Below are 13,445 nucleotides of genomic sequence, written 5' to 3'. Positions count from 1 at the left end.
CTTTTTCTTCTGATTTTTGAGACAGGGTCTCTCTCTATAGCATTGGCTGTCTTGGAACTCAATATGTAAACTAGGCTGTCCTTGAATTCAAAGGTCCTCCTGACTCTGTCTCCCAAATGCTGGAATCAAAGGTGTACGCCATCACACCCAACTGCTGCTGCTTCTATTAAAACTTCTTTTAAAACATTTTTATGAATATGAATGTTTTGCTCACGTGGACATCTGTGCACCATGTGTGAGCCTAGTGCCTCTGTAAGTAAGAAAGGAACATAAGATCCCATTATGGAAAGTTGTGAGCCACTATGTGGATACTTGGAATCAACTGGGATCTTTTGCAAGAACAAGTGACATTAACTGTTGAGCCGTCTCTACAGCCTTAATAAAGACAATGAAATAAAAATAGAAAATATCATGAGATAAAGATAAATCATCTATAGTCTTAGAGAATTAATCTCAAGGATGAGGGGATGGATCCTTCTATCTGGGTGCTAGCATCTACAGAAGGTCTTTGTCAGTCTGATTCCAGGACCACATAAAGTGGGAGGGTCATGTGAGGCAGATGTGTGGAGAATACTGATAATTCTAGCACTTCAGAGGTGAAAGCAAGAGGATGAGAAGTTCAAGGTCATCCTTTCTTACATAGAAGATTCAAGGCCTACATTAATATACCTAGGGAGAATGGTTAAATATTTGACTATTATTTAATCAACAAAAGACACAGTCAATAATCTACACAGCAACAAAGAAAATTATTTGTAACTTAAAAAAGACTAATGCAAAAGTATTATCACATGATTACAATATATTATAACATTAAGTATCCGTTGGGTTGGAGCTATGATTGAAAAGAAAAAGAAAACTGTTTAAGGTAATGAAATTACTGGCAAGTTATTTTAGTTATTTAGTACACATCTGTTGCACTAATAAGTTACTTCTATAAAATTTAAAAGGGAGAAAGAGAAGCATTAGAACTACAAGGGAAGCAAGTGGCATGATAAACATACATCTCTTACCACCCCAATAGCAGTGACAGGTTTGCAGTTTTGCTGTCTCACATTACAACCACCCAGACTCGAAACCTCCACAAAGTGAATCTCCCTGCCCAGGAATTCTCATGGAAATGAGAAAAGTATATTCCGTCCCCTTGGGAAGATATCCAGTTATGGATAAGTAAATTATTTAAAAAGGGTCGGTAGACTGCCTCACTGGAATGAGATTAAAGTTTTAAGCAGAACAGATATTTGTCTCCTGGACTAGATGCTGGAGACCATAAACAACAGGCAGCTACCAGCATCCCAGTGCCAAGTGATGTGCAGGGCAGCACAACAATGAAGAAATGCCTTTGGGACCTTTGCTTCAGATGCTCCCTCCCTCGATTCTTCCTGCCTTTCAATGCCTAAGGGGAGAACACTGAAGATTGGCCCTTCTGCAGTGCTGGGGAAAGCACGTGTGAGTGCAGGAACAGTGGTTGACAGAAAAACATTTGCTGGGGCCCAGTGTCCTGCAGAAAAGAATGGGGGTTTGATGAAGAGGCATTACATCAGAATAAGTAATATTCTGTTACTTTAATTTTTTTTATTAAATCTTATTCTTCCACATTTGTTAACACGTTTTTAAAAATTAATTTATTTATTTTAGACTTAATTTTTTTACGTATGTGAGTACACTCTTGCTGTCAGACACACCAGAAGAGGGCATTGGATCCCAATACAGATGGTTGTGAGCCACCATGTGATTGCTGGGAATTGAACTCAGGACCTCTGGAAGAGCAGTCAGAGCTCTTAACCACTGAGCTATCTCCACCACCAGAGGTAGTGGAAAAGAAAGGATACATGGAAGTGGACCTGTTTAGAAAGGTTCTTTAGAGCAACTCCAATCTGTGTTGTCTAAAAATTGACAGTTTAACAGGTTAGCAGCAGTAGCTTGATCCACTTAACCAAAATATTAGCAGTCCAGTTTGGTAGAGTCAGGTTAGCATCAGCAGTAGCATGACCTAGCAGGAAGAGCCAGGCCTCAGCCTGGACTTGAGTCAGCAGGAGGGACCAGAGCCAATAAGAATGCCAGGAAAAGTTCTCGGCTGTGCCTCCTGTCGCTGAGGGAGCAAAGATCAGTAAAGATGTGAGGGCAACAAGCATCCATTTGTGTAAGTAAGCCAAGCTCAGCCCCCACCACTGTATGTCCTTTTTATAGTTCCTCTAAACATCACGTGTCCTCTACAGGTCTCGTCTCAGCGCGTGACTTCACTCTGCCAATCAACCCAAGTCTGAGGGAGCAGTAAGAAACTGTAGCACACTACCAGAAGTTTTTTTGGGTATATTTTTACAAATATAGTTCAACTATGTAACTAATGTAAGGCGGACCAATATATGTGTGTCAATAGCAAAACATCCTTCATCACATGTCCTTTTACCTCTATGTTTTAGCTAAACATTCTTTCACAAGTCTGCCTTAACCTTTCACCCGTGTCCATTCTACCTAAAAGTTCCTTCATGTGTTTGTCCCAGCAAAACACCATCCAACACAAGTGACTTTCCAAAGAACCCGTAAGTATCTACTTCAATTCTCCCACAGAAATTCGCCACAGGTTTCAGAGAATGATCAGACATAAAATATAATTTTATATATATATAAAATTTTAAAATTTAAATTTTTTATATAATATATATATTAAATTTATAATATAAAATTTTGCTAGAAAGTCAGTTAGCTAGTGGAGGAGTGCTGGTGTACACCTATAGTCTCATCTCTTGGGAAGGCTGAGGCAGGAGGATTGAGAGAAGGCTAGGCTGAGCTACATAGCAAGACTTCATCTTAAAAAAAAAAAATAACAAAACAAAGATAGGTATGGTGGCAAATACCTGCAACCTCAGCACTCTGGGAAGTGGAGGCTAGAAGATCAGGAGTTCAAGGCCAGTCTCAGTTATATCTGAAGTCAGCCTAAGAGCTATATGAGAATTTGCTTTACTTTTTTTTTTTTTTTTTCTTAGCAGGGTAGTGGTGTGCACACCTTTAATCCCATAATTCTGGAAGTAGAGACCGATTTTGAGTCAAAGACAGCATGGTCCACAGAGTGCATTCCAGGGCGACTGCTACACAGAGAAATCATGTCTCAAAAATATTTTTTTTCTTTAAATAAAGTAATACTCCCAAGTGTTACTGAGTTGTGGTAAAAATAAGTGGTAAAAATCATATAAGTAATCATTTATGTGACCTGTTAGAAGAGTAATTTAACAATGCATAAGCAAAGCTACAATTACAATTTACTCTAGGATCTATTAGTTTTTCTAGGAAATTTTACCAAATATTTTAGTAAGGAATAAGAAACATCTTTTTTTTTTTTTTTTTTTTTGGTTTTTTGAGACAGGGTTTCTCTGTATAGCCTTGGCTGTCCTGGAACTCACTCTGTAGACCAGGCTGGCCTCAAACTCAGAAATCCGCCTGCCTCTGCCTCCCAAGTGCTGGGATTAAAGGCATGCACCACCACTTCGAAACATCTTAATTTTGAATGGAGTCTCACCAAGTTTAACTGACCAATTAGAATTCTTTGAAAGGTAAAAATAATAATTTTATATGACTATAGCAAAATTAGGAGGTAGAACTTCTTGCCTTTAGCAAAATCCTACCCCAAAACATAGCAACTGAATACCATAGAATCTGAGTAACATACACCATATGTCTATTTGTGCACATGGATGTGACTGCCATTTCTAGTTAACTAAAAAAAAAAAAAAAAAAAGATATTAACTCACTGACCAATTCTAGAGTCAAGTTTAATGCTTACATAAGTTCCCTAAAATGATGGCTCTCAACCCATGGCATTATCTACTATGCTTTGGATCTTAAATATCTCCCAAGGATCTGTGTTTTCAAGGCTTGGTTAGCAGCCATGGCTGTACTGAAAGAGGAAATCAGACTAGAGGCATGCTTTTGAAGGGGATATTGTGTTCCCAGCCCCTTCTCTCTTTTTTTTTTTTTTCCCCTTAAGCATGTTATAATGCTTTGTCTCAGGTCCAAAGCAACAAGGCAAACTGATCATAGACTGAAATCTCAGAAGTTGTAAACCTAGAAAACAACAATTGAAAAAGGACAAAACACAAAACATTGATTTTTTTTTTTTAACCATGGTCTCCCATTATACATTTAGAATAAAGAGTTTAAACAATGCTGTTCATAAATAAAGAGCTCTGATGTACTGACTAGCTTAATGTCAACTTGGCACAAGCTAGACTATTATAGAAGCACCTCAGCCGGGTGGTGGTGGCACATGCCTTTAATCCCAGCACTTGGGAGGCAGAGGCAGGCAGATTTCTGAGTTCGAGGCCAGCCTGGTCTACAGAGTGAGTTCCAGGACAGCCAGGACTACACAGAGAAACCCTGTCTTGAAAAACCAAAAAAAAAAAAAAAAAAAAAAAAAAAAGAAGCACCTCAGTTGAGAAAATGCCCCCACTAGATTGACATATGGGAAAGCCTGTGGTTCATCTTCTTGACTGATGATTGACGCAGGAGGGCCTATCCCACTATTGATGGTGTGTCATCCCTGGGCTGGTGGTCCTGGGTGCCATAAGAAAGTAGGCTGAGCAAGCCATAAGAAACAAGGCAGTAGCTGGGCAGTGGTGCCGCACGCCTTTAATCCCAGCACTTGGGAGGCCAAGGCACGTGGATTTCTGAGTTCGAGGCCAGCTTGGTCTACAAAGTGAGTTCCAGGACAGCCAGGGCTATACAGAGAAACTCTGTCTCAAAAGAAATTAATAAAGAAAGAAAGAAAGAAAGAAAAGAAAAGAAAAGAAAAGAAAAGAAAAGAAAAGAAAAGTCCCTTAAAACACAGCATCGATTTCTCATTACAAGTTTCATTGCTTGCCCAGGCAACTTAGTAATGCTTTATCTCAAAATAAAAAGCAGAAAATGGGCTTAGGGTTGTATTCAGTGGCAAAACATTTGCCTAGCATGTGCAAAGGCCTAATTCAACCTCTAGTACTACAACAGACATGGAAGGGAAAGGGGGGAAAGGAAGAAAAGGCATACCAGTGCAGGAAAAGGTCCTGAGAAATGAGAGTTATGAAACACATGCGAGGGACCACCAAACTGATTCAATGGGTAAAGGCACTTGCAGCCAAACATGCACATGCACACGCACAAAACAGACAGGAGAATGGAAGCCAGTGATTATAACCATTTCGATTTAAATAAATGAAGATTTGGGGAAAAGAAGACTGTATAACTAACAATAATAAGCCTATTTATCCAAATAACAGAAAAGAGCAATAATTGACTTTAAAAAAAATGTAGTCAACAACTAGATGACTCAATAGTCAGAAAATACATTCAAGTTACTATATAGGTAAAACATATACAGGGCTAAGTACTTGAACAGAAGAGGATATGCCTAACATGTACAAAGACCTAGGTTCAATCCCAAGCAACACACACACACAAAAAAAACCCATATGTATATATATGTATATATGTGTGTATACATATACACACACATATACACACACACACACATAAACACATACATTTGTGTGTGTGTGTTAAAACAAACATTTAAATGCAGAAGAAAAAAGAAAAAGAAAGGCTCTAAATAGCTAAGAACAAACTTGACATTGAATATATGAAATTTTTCCTTCCCTTTGCATCAAATTGTTCAAACCAAAAAAAAAAAAAAAAAAAAAAAAAAAAAAAAAAAAAAAAACATTTCTTATTGAGGTTGGATCTTTTGCTTGTATTGTAATGCTAAATACTGCCCCACCCCTGGTTGCTGGTTACGCACAGGGATGAGAGAGTCTGCATGTACCCAAGTGAAGCTATTGTTAATAGTTAGGCAAAAGAGAGATAGGTGGGGTTCTTGGGTTCCCAGGCTTGGGGTCTGAGAAGACCAAGAGGGGAAAACAAAGAGAGGGGGGAAAAAGGAAGGAGGAAGCCACCAAGGAGTAAGTTATGACTACATGGCCATTAGAGCTACCCAATTGGAATTGATAGCTAGACAACTGGAATGAAGAGCAGTCCGGATGGAACATAGCAAGTTATAATTCAGGGCTATTGATGGGGAAATAGATTATAATGGGATAGAGGGTAGATATCTGCCCAGCTTTACCGCTGATTAAGGTTTTTTATAAAAATAAAAGTTGGGCTGGAGAGATGGCTCAGTGGTTAAGAGCACACACTGCTCTTCCAGAGGTCCTGAGTTCAATTCCCAGCAATCACATGGTGGCTCACAACCATCTGTAATGGGATCTGATGCCCTCTTCTGGTGTGTCTGAAGACAGCGACAGTGTACTCACATAAATAAAATCTTTAAAAATAAAAAAATAAAAGTTGTATGAGGTTTAGTTACCAATAACCACAAGTTGTCTTCTGACCTCTATATGCACACTAAGTGCCCAAGCATGCATACACTAAGTAAATAAATACAACAAATTTAAGCCAGGCTGTGGTGGTGCACGCCTTTAATCCCAGCACTCAGGAGGCAGAGGCAGGTGGATCTGAGTTCAAGGATAGCCTGGTCTACTTAAATTTGCCCAGCTCTTATGTGCATATAATAAATTCCTATGTTAAGTATTGACTCCTAAGGTAGATAAAAAGACCTTTCCATATACATGTTACAACTCTCCTAGACATAATCTAGATTTGCTTACAGGTCAAGTAAGTCAAAATGACCGGCTTTTCATTCATGAGACACCTGTTGCTCAAGCAACTTAAAAAAAAAAAAAAAAAAAAAAAAAGTCCAAGGAGTCTCAGCCTTAGATTAGTAGATAACAAACAGCTGTTCCAATAGACGCAGACAAAACAGAATTCTATGGCAGGCATAGGCATTACACAGGATGTAAGAATTGAAGAGGACCTCCAAAAGCCACTGTAGCTGCTGCTGCTCTGCCTGTAAAGTGTAAAATTAACAGGGGCCAACAAAATAGCTGAACAGGTAAAGGCACCAACCACCAAGCTCAAAGCCCAGAGTTCAAGCCCCAGAACCCACATGGTGGAAGTTGTTCTATGCCTTCCACACATGTACCATGGCATGTGCACATGCACACGCGCACACACACACACACACACAAATAGATAAAATGTGATACATGTAAAATAATAATAGTAGTAGTAATATTAACAACATGCAAACAACTGAAACAGATGCTCAGGTTCAAAACACAGCAATTCTGACTCAATAGGTCTGGGTCAAAGCTTCCTAGTTTCTAGAACAATGTTCTAGTCCAACTCTTGATTTAATGCATAAAAAACTAGGACTCAGAGAGGGGAGTTATCTACAGGTTACAAAGGCTTATGCCTATGGGGACACAAAGCTGAAGGCCAGGACCCTACTCTAGAGCTCATACCAGCACTAAAGGCACACTGAGGGCATGGGGTTCTTACACGAGTCACCCTGGCTCCCTCTGCTTTACTTACTGCCTCTCATGGTATAATCCTCTCCCATTATTACAGTTGTTTTCAGTAATGTGTTTGCTTTCCTGCCTTTGCAAGCCCTTGGTTGGAACTCATTAAATTATTAATTGGCACTTTTAGACTTGGCACTATACGTGGATATCTGCCAGACACCTCACATCTAATAGACCCAATAGCAACTTTTGATTTCCTCTTACACACATCCTTACTCAGAAAATGACACTGCCAATCTTCCAAGTGCTGAGGCCAATTGTTTTCCTTCATACCTCCCACCTAACCCACAAGCAAATACCATGTACTATACTTTTAAGATACATCCAAATCCAGCCATTCATCACTACTAGCAACAGCATCACCTTTCCTGGATTCTGTCTGGTGTGTAATTGCCATGGTCAATATGACAGCCGAATGCTGCTTTGAAAATATAGGTTAGATGATGGCCCTTCTCTCAACCTGCTCCAACACCATCTTGTCTCATCCTGAGTTAGATCCAGTCTTTCTTGAAGCCTGCACAGCCTGCTGGATCTCACTGGCATGTCTTCCCCATAAGACTCTCTCATACCAAGTCTGTCATAGAACCTATAGATCTCCTGACCATTCTTCAACCATTCGGACCATGCTCCTGCCTCAGAACTTGTACATTTCCTACTTCCTCTGATCTATTAAGACTTTGCTCACTTGATCCATACCTATAATTCCATTAATTCAGGAGGCTGAGTTGGAAGCTAGCCTGGGCTATACAGAGATTCAAGATGAAAAGACAATGAAGACAAGAAAAGATTCTTGTTCTAGGTCTCTGTGGACTCCCTTCCTCATGTCCTAACAGTCTTTGATCTATATAGATGTTCTACATCATCACCCCATCCCTAATTCCCAGCCCTTTATTCTGCCTTTTTCCCATAGCACTCACAACCACTGAACATATACCCATTTCCTTATTTGTTTACAAGCCCTACTGTGTTTCCTAGGTGACCCACTATTAGAATTTCACTAGATCATTTGTCCAGAGTTGAGATTATTCAGGAATAGTAAAAAACTCTCAAGCTAAGCATTTGACAAATATGCAACATGTTTGTGTGAGTTTCTAAGACTAGAGGTGGGGGGACTGGAGACTAAAGGTAGGGTACTATGCGCATACTAAAAATCTGCTTAACCACTTCTCTACAACCCTAACTTCTGAAACTCTCATAAAGAAAGGCTGTCAGGGTAGGCCTTGTGGATAGGAAAGGATCTACCTGGAGTAGCCCTTGTCTATAAATCCTAGATCTCTACAGAAACTGATTAAGTCTAAATGTTTCATCAGTGAAAAAACACCTACTGGCCTAGTCCTAGAATCATCCTAGACATCTATCTGAGGGTGAGATCAGTGAGAAGCCAATGGAGATGAAAGACTAGCTCTAAGACTAGGCACTAGGACCCAAGAGGAAGACAGAGGTTGATCCTGAATCATAAGGGGACACAGCTCTATGAATAGACTAAACCCCATGAAATTATGTACTGTAAAGGTGCTGCATGCTATGTGAGTTTTACCACAATAAAGCTGCTGTGTTACAAGAAAACAGAATAAGGACTGAAGAGATTGCTCAGTGGTTAAGAGCACTGGCTTCTCTTCCAAAAGACCCAGGTTTGATTTCCATTTGACCCAAGCTCACAACTGTCTGTAACTCCAGTTCCAGAGGATATATAATACTTTCTTCTGGTGTCTGAGGACACCACATATGGTATAGAGATATACATGCAGACAAAACACCCATACATATAATATAAAAATAATCAAAATTTAAAAGAAAACAAAATAGAGGTGGAGGGAGTTAAGAATTATACAGACTATAAAGGAGACTGAAGCAGAAACTAGGCAGGCAACAAAGCCATAGAGCTGGGAGTGCAGATAAAATCTGATACTTTGTAATCTGCACTTATTTTGCCTTGCCTTACTTGCAAACAGATCTCGGGTACTACCTGGGCCTCCATTTGTGAGAACAGAATCCAGACACTTGAGAAAAAAGGAGACAGTACGGTTTGCTCACACATAGCCTTAAGGAATGCCTCCCACTGAACTTTATAAAGCATCATCCCTTGGTAGTAAGAACACTTCAAAATTAAGCAAGAATCCAAGAACCTCAAAACTCACTGAAAACCAAATCTCCATTCCTGAGAGGAGAAAGTAGTCATTCCACAGGACCACTGACCCCATCTCTAGTGTCATTGTTTAGTGGTTCAGAAGCCGTCCTTTACTTGTCTCATCAATAAGCAAACAAGAATCGTAAAGATTCAAAAGCTGAAATGTTACAGGAACATAAGGACATACTACTACTAGCCTTGAGGATCTCTGTGGCTGCCACAGGAGTAGGCACTAGTGAAAGAAGGGGCTTTTACAAGCTGCCCCCGACACACGCACAGATGGTCCTCAGTTTACAATGGAATTATACTGCAGGAAACCCATTTATTTTAAGTTGAAAATGTAAATAAAAAAATGTAACCCTAGAGTTGGTAAGACAGTCTCTTGGATGAAGACTGTCAAATCTAACAACCTGAGTTTGATTCTCTGAACCCTCATGTTAAAAAAACCCAACTCCTCCAAAATTGTCCTAATCATCTTCATACACATACTATGGGAAGTACAAATGTGCAAATTAAATAATATTAAATAATTTTTTTTAATTTTATAAAATGACCAATCATCTTGGTCATTTGTATACTGATGGTATACTGTAGGTGTCTTCAGACACACCAGAAGAGGGCAATTAGACCCTATTACAGATGGTTGTGAGCCACATGTGGTTGCTAGGAATTGAACTCAGGACCTCTGGAAGAGCAGTAAGTGCTCTTAGCCGCTGAGCCATTTCTCCAGTCCCCCCCCCACACACACTTTCTTGTTTTTAATGTAAGCCTGATGTGGAGGTACATGCCTATAACTCCTTGTGGGGTAGAAGCAGTAAATACTAAGGAGTTTAAGCCCAGCTTGGACTACATGAGACCCTGTCTCAAAAACAAAATATAAAATAGCTAGCCTACTTATGTGGTTTAAATGTTTCCTTCACAACTCACATTGAAATTTAATGACCATTGTGACAGTATTAAGGGGTAGAACTTGATTTTTCTTCCTTTTGGGGTTCAGAAAATGGTAGGTCTCATATAGCTAAAAAATGACCTTGAACTCCTAATCCTCTTGCTTCTACCTCCTAAGGGCTGGGAATACATGTAGTCCAGGGTGGAGCTCGAGACTAGGCCATAAGGGTTCTGGTCTCATGGATGGATAAATGAAGGCAGGAATGGTTCTTAGTAGAAAATGGGGTTCAACCAGAGTTTTTTGTCTCACATACATGCTTTCTAGTTCATATTATACACCACAAAGGCTCCCAAAAGAGATGTGGCCCTTTGACTTTGGAATTCCCAGCCCCAAGAACCATGAGCCAAATAAATTACTGCCTATACATGATTTGGTCTATGGTATTTCTCTTACAGCAACAGAAAACAAGACAGAAAACAGCCCCACCAAGCAGCTTATATTGACCACCCAATACATTGTACCATATGGGTGGTTCATCTATGTTATCTCATGGCTAGTTACCAGAAACTGTGGCTCACTGCCAGAAGACAGTAAGAATCCAAATTAGAAGTGTGTTTCTACTGAATGTATATCACTTCACACCAATGTCCATTCAGACCAGAAAGTTAGGCACTCAGTGTCCCTTCCCCGTTCTTTCCTCTTCCCTACTCCATATGCTATCAATCTTAGATTTACTTCCCTCCCTCCCTCAGTCACCTCTCTTCTCTCCAGAGACCTAGATGGTCTCTCATCATAACTGCCCAGCCTCTATTCTAACCTTAATCTGCAGCAAAGCGTCCCCAGCTAAGGGAGCCTCTCACCAGCCTCCAGCCAGCTGTATTCACCAGTGTGCCTGTCATAATGTTTCTGTTGTTCTAAGGCAGTGGTTTTCAACCTGTAGGTCCCAATCCCTATGGGAGCTGAACAACCCTTTCACACAGGTCAAATATCAGAAATCCTGCATATCAGATATTTACATTGATTCAGAGCAATAGCAAAACTATAGTTATGGAGTAGCAATGAAAATAATCTTATGGTTGAGGTCACAACAACATGAGGAACTGTATTTAAGCATCACAGCATTAGGAAGGTTGAGAACCACTGCTCTAAATACCAGAAAATATGTCCAATAGAATATCACTGTGTATCTTTCTATCATCAGACAAAATGGAATGCTAAGGGTCCTTATGTTAGCTGGATGCCTAGACATGAACCCTGTGGTCCCAGCTACTAAGAAAACTGAGGCAAGAAGATTACTTGAAACCAGGAGCTTAAAGCTAGCCTTAGTAAAACAGTAAAACCCTATCTCCAAAAAAAAAAAAAAAAAGCCCTTGTCTTTCTTATTTTTTCAATGACATATAGTGAAACACAAATATAATGATATGACATATGGGATTTGCCTCAAAAGTAACAAAAACAGGAGAATGAGAACAGGGCAGGCACAAATGAAGCAAGATTGGCCATTAGCTGAATGTTGTTTTTAACCAAATTATTTTCTACAACACTTAAGTTTCAAGAAATAGTCCCTTGCTTAGTGGACTCCATAAGTCAAACTAGATAAGCCTGAAAATTACACTCATCAGGATTGTAATAATAATAATAATAGAAAATAACAATTCTTGATAAAAATGTGTGACATTAGAATCCTTGTGCATTGCTAGAAAGAATATAAAATGGCATTGCTGCTGGTTGGTGGTCCATCTTTGATCCCAGCACTCAGGAGGCAGAGGCGGGAATCTCTGATTTTAAGGCCAGCCTGGTCTACAGAGGTAGTTCCAGGACAGCCAGGTTATGCAGAGAAACTGTATTGAAAAACTGAATGAATAAATGAATGAATGAATGAATGAATGAATGGTATTGCCAACTATGGAAAATTCCTCAAAAAAATTTTAAAAGAATACCAAATGATCCAGAAATCCATTTCTAGGCATATGAGCCAAGCATGAAAATGCAGACCTTTAATGTCACACTATTCAAGGGGCTAAAGCAGGAAAGTCAAGTTCAAGGCTAGCTTAGGCTATACAGCAAGATCCTGCCTCAAAATAAACACACTCATTTCCTCTCCCTCCCTCCTTATCCCCCCCTCTCATTCCAAGACCTCAAAATATTTACATGTTCATTCATAGCAGCCACATTTACAATCCAAAGGTAGGGCAACTCAAGCATCTATCAATGAATGAACTGATAAACAAAATGCCAAATATTAAAAAATGGAATAGCATTCAGCCTAAAAAGCACAGACGTTAGGGACTTAACTCAGTGTTAGAATGCTTGCCTAGCATGGAGGCAATCTTGTTTCTATTCATATCATTGCAGAAAGGAAAGGAGGAGGGAAGGAGTGGGGGAAGACAAGAAGATTCAGATACACCACAGTATGAACAAACCTTGAAGACATGATATTAGTGGCGATACAGAAAGACAAATATTCAGGAGACTTTGTAGTATTTTACCACCAAAGCAAAAACAACAACAATAAAAGTGCTCTTGTAGCCAAATTCAGCTCTTCAACGTCAGCTTAGGTCAACCTGGACATCATACCTTAGTGAGGTTCTCAAAACAAGGGTGTGGTGAGCGTTGCTGGGGAAGTAGAGCTGCGGAGAAGGGAAAAACTACCTAGGCACATGGTCTACAGTCCAATCACCACCTATGGAAAGAAGAAAAACAAAATGGTTTGTAAATGGGTTTAAAGATAAATGTTAAAAGTACAGAAAGAACTTAAGGAAAAGTAACTAGTAACAACTATCCCAGCAGAAGTACAACTGTGAGGAAAGCCTCTAAATTCAAAGCTGGTCCCACAAAGGCCAAACCTCCATCCCCAGACCTACTCCCCTCTACCCAGCCCAGCAGGGTGGTGACAATCATTAGGGGAGCTTATATAAATCTTACTTGCTACCAAGAACTGCCGGTAGCTGCCTATGTCCTTGCCTATATCCTGTTAACTTTCCTGAAAGGTTTAAGAGCTTGAATCACTACCAGATTTAATCATGGTTTGGTCTTT

General features: G+C 39.7%; 1 protein-coding gene across 2 annotated transcripts in view; it reads right to left on the bottom strand.

Moving 5' to 3' along the window:
- Znf592 (zinc finger protein 592) overlaps window positions 1–13,445 on the bottom strand; it is a 49,627-nt gene that overhangs the window by 21,024 nt on the left and 15,158 nt on the right. For both annotated transcript variants that reach the window (XM_034506734.2, XM_076936765.1), the window contains one exon: window positions 12,986–13,091. The gene's annotated coding sequence lies outside the window, so the exon portion shown is untranslated. The remainder of the gene's footprint in view (window positions 1–12,985; window positions 13,092–13,445) is intronic.

This window comes from Arvicanthis niloticus, chromosome 1, assembly GCF_011762505.2.
Source record: "Arvicanthis niloticus isolate mArvNil1 chromosome 1, mArvNil1.pat.X, whole genome shotgun sequence".
Lineage (NCBI taxonomy): Eukaryota > Metazoa > Chordata > Mammalia > Rodentia > Muridae > Arvicanthis > Arvicanthis niloticus.
The sequence above is the reverse complement of the archived record's forward strand: the minus strand, read 5'-3'. Positions and strand labels throughout refer to the sequence as shown.